The sequence below is a fragment of the Canis lupus genome, chromosome 33 (assembly GCF_048164855.1).
Source record: "Canis lupus baileyi chromosome 33, mCanLup2.hap1, whole genome shotgun sequence".
In the NCBI taxonomy this organism is placed as follows: Eukaryota; Metazoa; Chordata; class Mammalia; order Carnivora; family Canidae; genus Canis; species Canis lupus.
In genome coordinates this window covers 24616193-24627500 of record NC_132870.1, presented here as the reverse complement: position 1 = coordinate 24627500, position 11308 = coordinate 24616193, and the positions used below count along the sequence as shown (strand labels likewise).

At 36.8% G+C, this 11308-nt stretch overlaps 1 long non-coding RNA gene across 1 annotated transcript; it reads right to left on the bottom strand.

Annotated features, from left to right (window-relative positions):
- Positions 1-1439: 1439 nt before the first annotated feature.
- On the bottom strand, positions 1440-11233 carry LOC140623915 (uncharacterized). Its single transcript, XR_012023443.1, has 4 exons — positions 11032-11233; positions 6683-6760; positions 5761-5807; positions 1440-2518 (listed from the first exon to the last, which is right to left on the bottom strand). It is a non-coding gene; the product is annotated as an uncharacterized lncRNA (long non-coding RNA).
- Positions 11234-11308: the final 75 nt, after the last annotated feature.

The window sequence follows — 11308 nt, the reverse complement described above, 5'->3', positions numbered from 1 at the left end:
TAACTTTAATTTTTTCCCCTTATATTGTATACAGCATTTATAATAGGTTTGGATGCAGAGAGTAGGGTGAGGTCATGAAATACTAAAAAGAGTGAATTTATAATCCTTGTTCTTTCTATGTTATATTATTAAATAATATTTCTTATAGAATAAGGGAAGTTTTTTTACATATAAGACAAAATCCAACTTTGTTAATTGATCCTCAAATAAAACAATGTACATAATGCTTCAAAAGTAAAAACATTGTGCTTGAGAGACATAAAATCAAAAACATATAAATGATCATTAAACTTTTGTTATCTAGAGATTAAAAATAAGTCCTAAAACACAACAGCTTAGCTAAAATAAAAATGTTAAAACAGATTCAGAAAGAATCATACTTGATGGTCTGTAGCAAGAAAAAAGTAGAAGTGAAAGGAAATCTAATTAAAAGTACATTTGTATTTCAACATTTACCATTAAATAATACAAATTTTACATAGGTGAGTGAATTAGCGTGTGTGTGTATTTGTGGAGAGGAAAAACAGGTCTATAGGGAATGAAAATGTAGTTGGAATTTCAAATCTTTTGGTCTAAGCCATTATTAAAGTAAAACAAAAAACGAAACATTATTAAAGTAAAGTAAAACAAAAAAAACGAAAATTAGAGCAAAATATTTTTATCTGTTTTGTTCAAAGATGCAACCCAAATTCCTAGTTCCTGGCACAAAAAAGATATTCAATTACTAATTGTTGATCAATGAAGAGTATGTGGTTGACAGATTGTACCTTGATTTTACCTACATAATTAACAAGTATTTTTACTTAGGGAACAATTAAAGAAATTAGACTGAATAACAAGTACAATTAGGTAAAGTAATCATTAGTTCATGACCTTTCTCAATGTTATTAGTGAATTGAAGTGATCTGAATTGAAATGAAAATAAAATAACAGTTTCAGACAATCTAATTCCAGGACAGAAAGGAAGAATGCCAACTATAGTTATCCATCTGGAAAAGCTGATATGATCCATCCAGAGACACCTTCTCTAATGGGGATCATTAGCTACACGAGTTGCCTTATATTTTAACAGCCTCCTCCCTATATAATCTCTTTCCTTTTTAGTCTACCTAGAGAACTCCATTGGGTTGTTTGGCACCCAAATGTATTTCACTGATGAGAACCCAGAGCTCAACATCTCCAAAAGCAATGGGTTCATAGCAAGTCAAACCCAGCTAGTGGGGGCAAAGGAGGGGAAATTTCAACCTGGTCTCCATCTTTCCCCATAAACCATGAAGTCATTCTAGCTAATTTTCTCCCCAGTATCAATCATGCTAGGTCAAATTACATAATCTGATCAAAGGGACAAAGACTGGTAAGAATTACAATTTGGACAAGCTGGAAATATTTTCATTTTACTTTATTACTTCTTCAATTAGCAAGCAAAGGAGATTCACATTTGGAGATGCAAGTGAATTCTGCTTTCATGCTTCTCACAGTCAAGACCAGATTTAGTGAAGGATCCGTATCCATATACCCAAGGATCCCAGAACTACTAACTTTCTGGTTTCATTCTCTTTTACACAAGAAACATCAGTCCACCATACTAGTTTTTGGAAGCAAGGCAGAAAGGACTGCATTAGAAAATAACCCTTTCTCTTTGGGAGTGCTTAAGGAATCTCTTACCTGTGGTTCATTTGATATAATAATGGTTTCCCTGTGTTATCTGGCCATAACGGACTCCTGCCTCAGTCACTGATCCTGTGTGTTTCATTCTTCTCTGCAGTTCAATCACTCCTGGAGAGTCTTTGGAAGAAGTACTACTCAAGGAGGATCAATCCAGCTTCCTTTCAATGGAAAGGAATAGCCCATAAGAAATAACACAAGAAGTAAAGGCCAAATTTAGGGTTAATAACTTTTTTTGTAAGTTTTCTTTTTATAAGTTGTTTTATTTTTATTAAAATAGCATGTGTACATATTTTACAAATCAAGTAGTGCTAAAAACCTTGGGAATATAAGGGAAGGGAGAAGAAATGTGTGGGAAATATCAGAAAGGGAGACAGAACGTAAAGACTGTTAACTCTGGGAAACGAACTAGGGGTGGTAGAAGGGGAGGAGGGCGGGGGGTGGGAGTGAATGGGTGACGGGCACTGGGGGTTATTCTGTATGTTAGTAAATTGAACACCAATAAAAAATAAATTAAAAAAAAAACTTAAAAACAGAAGTTCCCCACCTTATACCCTCTACCCCTCATCCACTACCTACTCCCACTCCTCAGAGACAGCCATTTTCAAATCTCTTGAGACTATGTAATGTGGACACTGGGCATGTTTCCAGTTAATAGATGCATACAGTTCTACAGGATTAGGTTGTTACTATTGGGTTGTTTCAGTCTGAAGTAGCAAAAGTTGGCAGTAAAATAAAGGGATCAGTTATTTTTAGGAGTTCCCTAGGACTTGCTTCTTTCTACTTTCAGTTAACGCTCCAACAGTTTCTCATAAGATGACAGGTTATTTCACAAAGAGATCAAATTACAAACCTATTAAGAAAAAAAAGAAAAACAATTAAGAGTACATTCCAGCAAAAAGCTCAATGTTTTACTGTGGCAAGTGCCACTATTAGGTTTTCAAATAAACCCATTCCAATGATTATTCTGTGTACTAAGAAAATTCATGCTGTTCCCATGCATATATTGAAAAGGATTTGGAAGTAACTCTCAAAAAGTAAAGAGGTCATGCTTACAAACTTAATAGAAACATAGGTAGCAATAAGTTTAAGCCAGGGTGTTTTACTGGTGAGATCTTATACTTCACCAAATTAAATAAATATTTTATTTTAAAATTTCAGTGTTTCCTCTTGTACTAAGGTATATACATTAAAGATTGTAAAAGTCAAAGTAAGCAAAAAATTAAATACGTGGAAATCATAATAAAAATATATTTTTAAAAGATTTTATTTATTTGAGATAGAGAGTAAAAGCCTGGAGGCAGAGGGCGGGTGGGGGGGAGAGTGGGCAGAGAGAGAGAGGGAAAAGCAGACTCCCCACCGAGCAAGGAGCCCAAAACAGGGCTTAATCCCAGGACTCTGAGATCATGACCCCCTGAAGGCAGACACACTTAACCAACTGAGCCACCCAGGCGTCCCCAAAATAATCATTCTTACTCACCATGCAAATGTAAAAGTATGTAACCTACATGGTAATTTGTTCTGCTAATTACATATGCAATGCCCTTTATGTATCCTGGAATGAAATGATGTGGTTCTCAATACTATGAGTATACACATATTCCAGAGATTACATTGCAGAGATAGCTCTAGGCCTGAAAAAATTATGTTATTAGGGTTCATTCTAGTTATAGCATATCAATTAACATTTTTAAGAAGATAGTTACTTCATGGGTATTTTCAGCTACTTCTCTCAGTACAAAAATAACTTAACTTCTTAGACAACAGTAATTTTTCATAGTTATTAAAGAATTTGTATTTCATCTCCGTCAAGGGCATGATAACTATCACCAATTGTGATTTAAGAAATGGAGACACAGCCCTACTCTCAAAGAGCTTATAGCCTAGTTGGGAAGCCATATGGAAGCTATAAGATATAAGTACTACATATCATGCTAGAGGAACACAGAGGACCAACAAAGGCTTCTTGAAAAATGACATTTGAACTACTTATGGAAAAAAATAGTCATAAAAGGAAGATGAAGCTGAATGTATCAGTGGTATTAGTGATGCGCAAGAAAACAAGGGTACAAAAACCTGTAGGACTTGCTGACTGGTTGGTTGTGTTGGCTGTGAGAAAGAATAGGACTTAAAAACAACTTCCAATTTTTCTCTTAGATAACGGGGTTGTTGTTGAACCAACTGACACACACATAACTTGGAAACAGTGATCTGAAGAGCACGTGGCACAGAGCGGGGAGGTTATTCACTTAGAGTGCATCTCTGAGAGACAGCATTCATGGAGAGACCCCTCCAGGGACAAGGAACTGGCTGGCAACATTTCCTTCTTCTGCCCCTCATCATAAGCACAGGGCTACCTGTGGGAACCAGCACAGTACCAATACTCCCTACCCAACTTGCGTACCTCACATCTAAACCCCCATGCTCCAGTGGAACAGCCCTTTCTAGCCAAGCTTGCCTCAGTCCCAGAGCAGCAGGCCCTCCCCCGGAAGACTGGCCCAAAACCCCGCCAACATTGCATCTCCCCACCAGGGAGTTTGGCAAGGCCTCAGTTCACATGGAGGCAGCAGCCACGGATCTCATTTCCCAAGCAGATCAAAGCACACCTAGTTCAAACACACCACATTCAGGCCAGGGACCAATGCTGCCTACAACACACAAAGACAGTGGTTGCAGACAACTGTTCTGAAGGATAAAGCAGCCAGGGTACAACTGCAGAGCACATGCAGCAAGGGAGCAAAGTATTTGAACAGATAAAAAATCCACCAAAAAAATAGCAAAGGACTTTTTAATCCAAATGAACAAAAAATAAGAACAATAAATAATACATAATAATGAAAGGATGCTCAATTCTATTTGCAGTCAAGGAATTGCAGGTTAAGTTAATAATAATAAATTAGTAATAATAAAATATCTTTTTCTCCTATAAAAATTTTAAAATAGAAATACCTGATATACTATCAAGGAATAGTGATGAATGGGGAAGCAGACACTCACATACTCTTGCTTGTAGTATAATTGGTACAAGCTATTTAGAAAGTAATTTGGTAATATTTGTTATTATTCAAAATAAGCGTATTATTTGGGTCAATATTTTAACTTCCAGCAATCTATTCTATGAAAATAAGGGCAAGAGTATGTAAAAGTGTACACAGATGGATTTTTGTGTTATAAGCTATATTAAAACGGTGGCAACAATCTAAAAGTCCATATAAAGGAATGGCTGAATATACTACAATATAACGATACAATTGACTATTAGACAGCCATTCAAAAAAAAAAGACAGATCTACACATTGATTTGTTAGCATAAAAAGCAAATTGCATATCAGTAAGTACAGAATGATTCCATTATGAAAATACAAATACGGCTACTTCTCCAAATAGGTTTTTGCACATATTCAAGAAAAGGTCAGAAAGAAACGATGTTCATCACCTTAAGGAAGATGGGAGATAAGGAACATTCACTTGACAACTTTAGACAATTTTTTTAGAGTAGTAGACTGACAGATGATTCTTCCTTTTGTTATTTTATAGCCTTTTTTCTAAAATAGAGAATAATTCCTGATGCACGGTCCTGAAGGAGACTGCAGAGGATGGAATCAGGGCATACACAAAAGAATCTGCCTCAGACATGACAAACACCTCATTCTCTGGAAGTGTGTGAAAATAGAATTGGCAGGATATAGGTCAGCTGGAGCACAGTCAGCAGGGTAGGAGAGCTGGGAGGTGAGACATCCTGCCTGGCGACCTGGTCTCTCAGTAAGGATGAAGATGGGACCCAGGCATGCGGAGGGTGAGAGAAGTTTGGAATCATTAGTGAGGGAAAGAGGAGGCTCACTGACCAAATGGACACCATGCACCCATGAAGTTCTTGTTCTCTGGGCCTAGAAGTAACAGCTTTAAGTGCAAAGCTTGCTTTCGGGCCAGAAAGAAGATGAAGGATTTTGGTGAACTATTATATACATCTCTGCAGCACCGTGACCACCGGGGATATCCTCTGCAAACTTATCCTGCTCCCTCATTCCTGTTCTGACACACATCCAAACTCAATTTTAACAAGTTCCTCTTTTTATGAAGATGTCATGGACTTACTTGTGCTGACAGGAATGCTAGAAATTCTCTCAACCAATTTCTTCATTCTGTGGAGGAGAAAATGGTAAATCACATAGATGAATGATTTTCTGGTACTGTTGCAGAGATTATAAACAGTGAAGCTGGACTGACCCAGGTCATTGCCATTTCCAAGATGCCATCCAAATCCAATGTAACCATGATTAAAAGGAAATGGGTACTATGCTTGTGATCACTGCAAATAATTATACCAAAATTAAAGATAAGACTTGTGCTTTGGGAATTAAACATTGTGTCTATTAAAGAAAAAGCATTCCTGTTGAAGGTAATGGTATAACTATATATTGTAATTAATTTTATCCCAAATGCATAAAATAAGTGAGTACAGGAGAACAAGTTGAATTGATGCATATTTTTAATTATCAGGAGCTTCTCTGAATCCTAAAATTTGCTCCATATTCAAGAACTGCAAAACACTCTTTCAGGCTATGCCATGCTTTTGGAAGGTGTACAGTGCCCTCTGCAGCTTCAGCAGAAATAAACACAGTTTGGGGGGAGAAACAGTAATTTAAACAACATGGAAAAATACACAACTAACATGCCTCAAAAATTCATTTTACCGTCTTAAACTGAATGAAAATATTTAGGTAAAGATCACATTTTAAGCAAAGTGCACTACAGCATGTACAACAGGTATTTTTGTTAAAAGATATGTAATATAGGAAAAGATATTTATGTGTACATCCATAGATTAATTTGAGGATAACACTCTAGGAAATGGCAAAATTACCTTTGGGATGACAATGGTACCCTGGGGACCAGACGGGCCAAAAAGATTTATTTTTCACTGTGATTCTTCATTTACTACTTATAATTTTTCATCATGTGCATGTACTAATCTTCCAGGTAAGAAAAAAAATTAATCAATAAATGTTTTAAGTACCTTTTAGAGAAAGGTTATGCATCCAAATCTTAAACCACTCTCTCCTGAAGTTCCATAACTTCAGACAAGTTGTTCAATCTGTTAAACAAATAAACAAACCAAAAAACAGGCCCCAAATTAAGTTATTTATGCCAAGCCTCACATCACCAAACTGAATTTAATTACTCTTTCAGTTCTTCCAGAAATAGAATCTTAAACCAATCAATCAGGAATCACCTAATCAGCACTAGTTAGGTAATCTGACTGGTTAACCACTCCTATCTCCTAAAGGAAAGTAACTTTTCAATAACTAACCTGTTTTGTTTTGTTTTGTTTTGTTTTGCCTAGTATGACTTCCTTCTTCCCATTCCCTTCCTCCTATAAAAGTCTCATTTTGTACAGGTCCTCAGGGCTCCTTTCTATCTATTAGATTGGAGAGATAGAATCAATTTGAATCAATTTGAATTCAATTTGAATTCAATTTTTTGCCCAATTTGTTGTTGTTGTTTTTAAGATTTATTTATTTATTCATGAGAGAGACACAGAGAGAGAGGCAGAGACACACATAGGAAGAGGGAGAAGCAGGCTCCATGCAGGGAGCCCATGTGGGACTCGATCCCAGGTCCTGGGATCATGCCCTGAGCCGAAAGCACTCAACCCCTGAGCCACCCAGGCGTCCCCAATTTTTTGCCCAATTTGAATCAATTTTGTCTCAAATTATTAAAACTTAATATGCTTCAGTTTATCTTTTAACAAATCTCTTTGCCTTACCTGACCACTCATTAAAATATAGCTTCCTTCACTGTATTTTATATTAGATACAGCCTAGTATCTTCATAATTTAAAGTTGTCTATACTAGTTAACCAAAACCAATCCTGAATGAACCAATCCTATTTTACATACAGTTTTTACCTATCAACTAATTTCTTAAAGTTGAGGGAAATAATTAACATTTACTAATTAAGATATTAATGATTATGAAAGAGTATACAATGAAAGGTAGACCTATTTTCTAACACACTCCTCCCCACCAAAGAAGATTAGTGGTCCTCTGTGTAACCTTCTAGAAATTATGTTAAAAAGCACTTATTAAATAATTGAATAAGCAATTTTGTAATTGAATGTTTACTAGACTCCAAATCTCTTACTAGGTGCACGGCGTAAGGTATAAGCAAAAAGAAGTCGCTAACCTCATAGAGCTGACACTCTAATAGGAAACAAACAATACACATAAATTGATATATACATATCATTTCTGGAAGTTATAAGTAATCTTTAAAAGAAGAGTAAAGAAAGAGAAGTCATAAAAAAGACAGTTGCTATTTTCTAGGAAGAGAGTTCTGAGAAGGTGACATCTGAGCAGATAGTGGATTTAAATGGAAGAGGGAAAACATGGATATCTAGGGTAAGACCCTACCAGGCAGAGAACAGCCAGTGCAAAGGCCTTCAGAAAGCGTCTGTCTAGTATTCAAGAAACTGTCAAGAGACCATTGTGGCTGTAGTAGAAACAGCAAAAAAGAGAGGGTAAGGCCACAGAGATTACAAGGGATGATATCATGTCAGAGCAACAGCTGAGACTGTGAATCTTATTTTGAGAAAAAACAAGGTTGGGGGTGGCACTGGGAGTCTTAAGAGAGAATTAACATGACCTAACATACTTTTAAACGATCACTGAAATTGTGTTGTGAAGATACTAGCAGTACTGGTGGGCAAAGGTAGAAGCATGGAGATGAGCTCGGTGAGAGATACGGGTATTTTGGACCAGATAGGTAGCAGAAGTTGTGATAAATGGTCATATTCTAGAAAATGCTCAAGGTAGCCCCAACAAAATTTTCAGGCACACCAAATATAGACTAAGAGAAAATAAATTAGACCTTTGTGGTCTAGGTAACTGGAAGGGTGGACTTGCCATCAACTGAGATGTGGAAAACTGCAGATCCACTAAGTTTTGAGAGGAAGATCACAAATTTGGTATTAGACATTTTAAGTTTGCAATATATCTTAAATGTCCAAGATGAAAGAAATTATGACATATATTTGCTAACAACTAGTTTATTAGAGAAGAGGAAATGACGACATCAGACAGAAAAGCAGGAGGGCCAGGATCTAATATAAATGTGAAGAAGGTTTCAGAGTGGAGGAGAGACAGTTGTCGACCTAGTTACAATCTGGAAATGGGCACATACAAGTAGGTGTGTAACCAGGTTGGCAGGAGTCAGTGTAAAGTTTCTTCTGGTTGCTTCTATTTTCATAGTTAAATAGAAAAGAAAATCTTGTTTTTTTTGTTTCTATTCTATATCTATAGAAAATAAATTATCTGTTGAAAAGAAATTAGTGAATCTCTTTTTACCCCCTGGCTTAAAACCTTCCATGGACTTCCCTTCACCATTGGAATAACAGCCAAACATTTTATCATAGCCCACAAGGCCCCACAGGACCTGGCTGGCCCTCACCTATCTCCCACCATTGCCCAAAATGTTTCAGCCACAGGGGCCCTCTTTCCCTGCCTCAGACATGTACAAGACAAACTGCACAAGCCTTGGGTTCCCTGACCTACTTGTCTCTCTGTCTGGGACATGTAAAAAAGGTGCCCTACCCTCCCAAGCATGGCTAATTCTTATCATATAGGTCTCACCTCCGAAGTCCCCACTGTTGGCCTTTCTTGAGCATCCCATCCAATATGGTGCCTCTTCTTATCAAAAGTTAGTTTACTTATGTGTTATTGTCTGTTTCTTCCCACGTATGTGTTGCATGAGAAACTAGCACCTCCAGCCCACCTTCTCATTCTCTTTCCTCTGATCTGCTGTTTACTTTTCTTCTCGATACTCATTACCACGGTATATATAGGGCATTATCCATCTCCCCTAAGAGAAGAATAGCTACATCTGGCACAGTAGGTGCTCAATGAGTATTTCCCAATGAATATATATGGAAAATTAAATGAAAAAAATGCACGTGGAGCATATAACAGAGCACCTGGCACATAGTAAATCTCAATAAATGTTAGCTGCTACAATGATGACAACAGAGACTAGCATGGCAACAATCACAACTATGAAAGGCAAATCCTCTGTGCTTTTGAACCAACTCCCTTTATGCTGTCAGAGATTTTTCTCTCATTAATTGCATGTTCCTTCTTCCTTTTTACAGGCTCTTTCCCTTCAGCTAAATATGTGCTGTATTTCACTACTATTTTTTTAAAAATCAGTTAAAATATACTTTGCTTAACTCTGTCTTATTAGGTACAGCCAAGTACCATCACAGTATAGCCACAAGAGAGAGTAGTCTATACTAGCTCGCAGCTGGTTAAACAAATCTTGAATGATTAAACTCATTGTGACTTGCTGGGTTTTTTTTCCTATTAGCTAGTTTATTCAAGTTGAAAGAAACTACTTAATATTTGCATGGCTGAAATATTAATAATGATAGTAATGATTAATAATGAATTATACAAAGGAAGATAGATCCGGTATCTCACTCAGCCTTCCCTCTCCAAGGAAATCAGGTATATTCTGTGTATCAGAAACTACGTATGCATATCCAGACATAAATATCTTTTGAAATATCAACTAGGATCCCATCCTGCACACAATTCCACACCTTGGGTTTCTTTCAAAGGAAACACCCTGAAAGGCTTTCTAAAGTTCACATTAAGAACTGTAATCATTCTTTGTACTGGCTACATAGCATTTCACTGTATCGATAAAACGCCATCCATTTAACTAGTCTCATATTTATTATTTACAGGCATTTAATGTTTTTAGCCATTTGCTATTATAAACAATGAGGCAACCTATCTACATTATATCCTTGCACAGTCCTTTAAATACGGGTATAAATAAATTCTTAAAAGCAGAATTTCTAGGGGATCCCTGGGTGGCGCAGCGGTTTGGCGCCTGCCTTTGGCCCAGGGCGCGATCCTGGAGACCCGGGATCGAATCCCACGTCGGGCTCCCGGTGCATGGAGCCTGCTTCTCCCTCTGCCTGTGTCTCTGCCTCTCTCTCTCTCTCTGTGACTATCATAAAAAAAAAAAAAAAGCAGAATTTCTGCAGAAAAGGCACATGTGCCTTCAGTTTTTTATTTTTGAAGTTTTTTATTGATATTGCCAAATTACCTTCCAAAAGTTTTATTAAATCACCAGAATTTTCTACTCCTCCAAATAATAAGCGATTATTAACTGCAGGTCCTATTTTCGGTGAGGGAAAGGGAATAATTCCCGAAACGCCTTAAATCAAGAAAGGGAATGAAATGCTTCCTAAGGAAAATGTTAACACTTTACTATGATACATATTTTTAAAAAATACAAACAGCACCATTTCTGGGAAAGCATTAGAATTATTTTCCCACTTTTTCCTAGTAAAAGCTCACCTCACTCATAGTTTTTCCACTCCTCCATAATTCCTTTTTTTCTAAAACAACCTCGTAGGAACTCACAGCCAATGGCAACAGGAGTTCAAAGAAAAAGGAAAACCCAAAACTCAGTTTCTAAGGAGCACAAGATTCCTAGGTTTCAGGGCAGTGCAGGGACTTCAGTTCTTGTCGTTCGAGGGGTTTTTAATAAAAAAAAAAAAAAAAAAAAAAAAGTGGATTCTTTAAAGGACTTAACACCTATTGGTGAAAAAATTCTCTGCCTTATTTGTCGTAC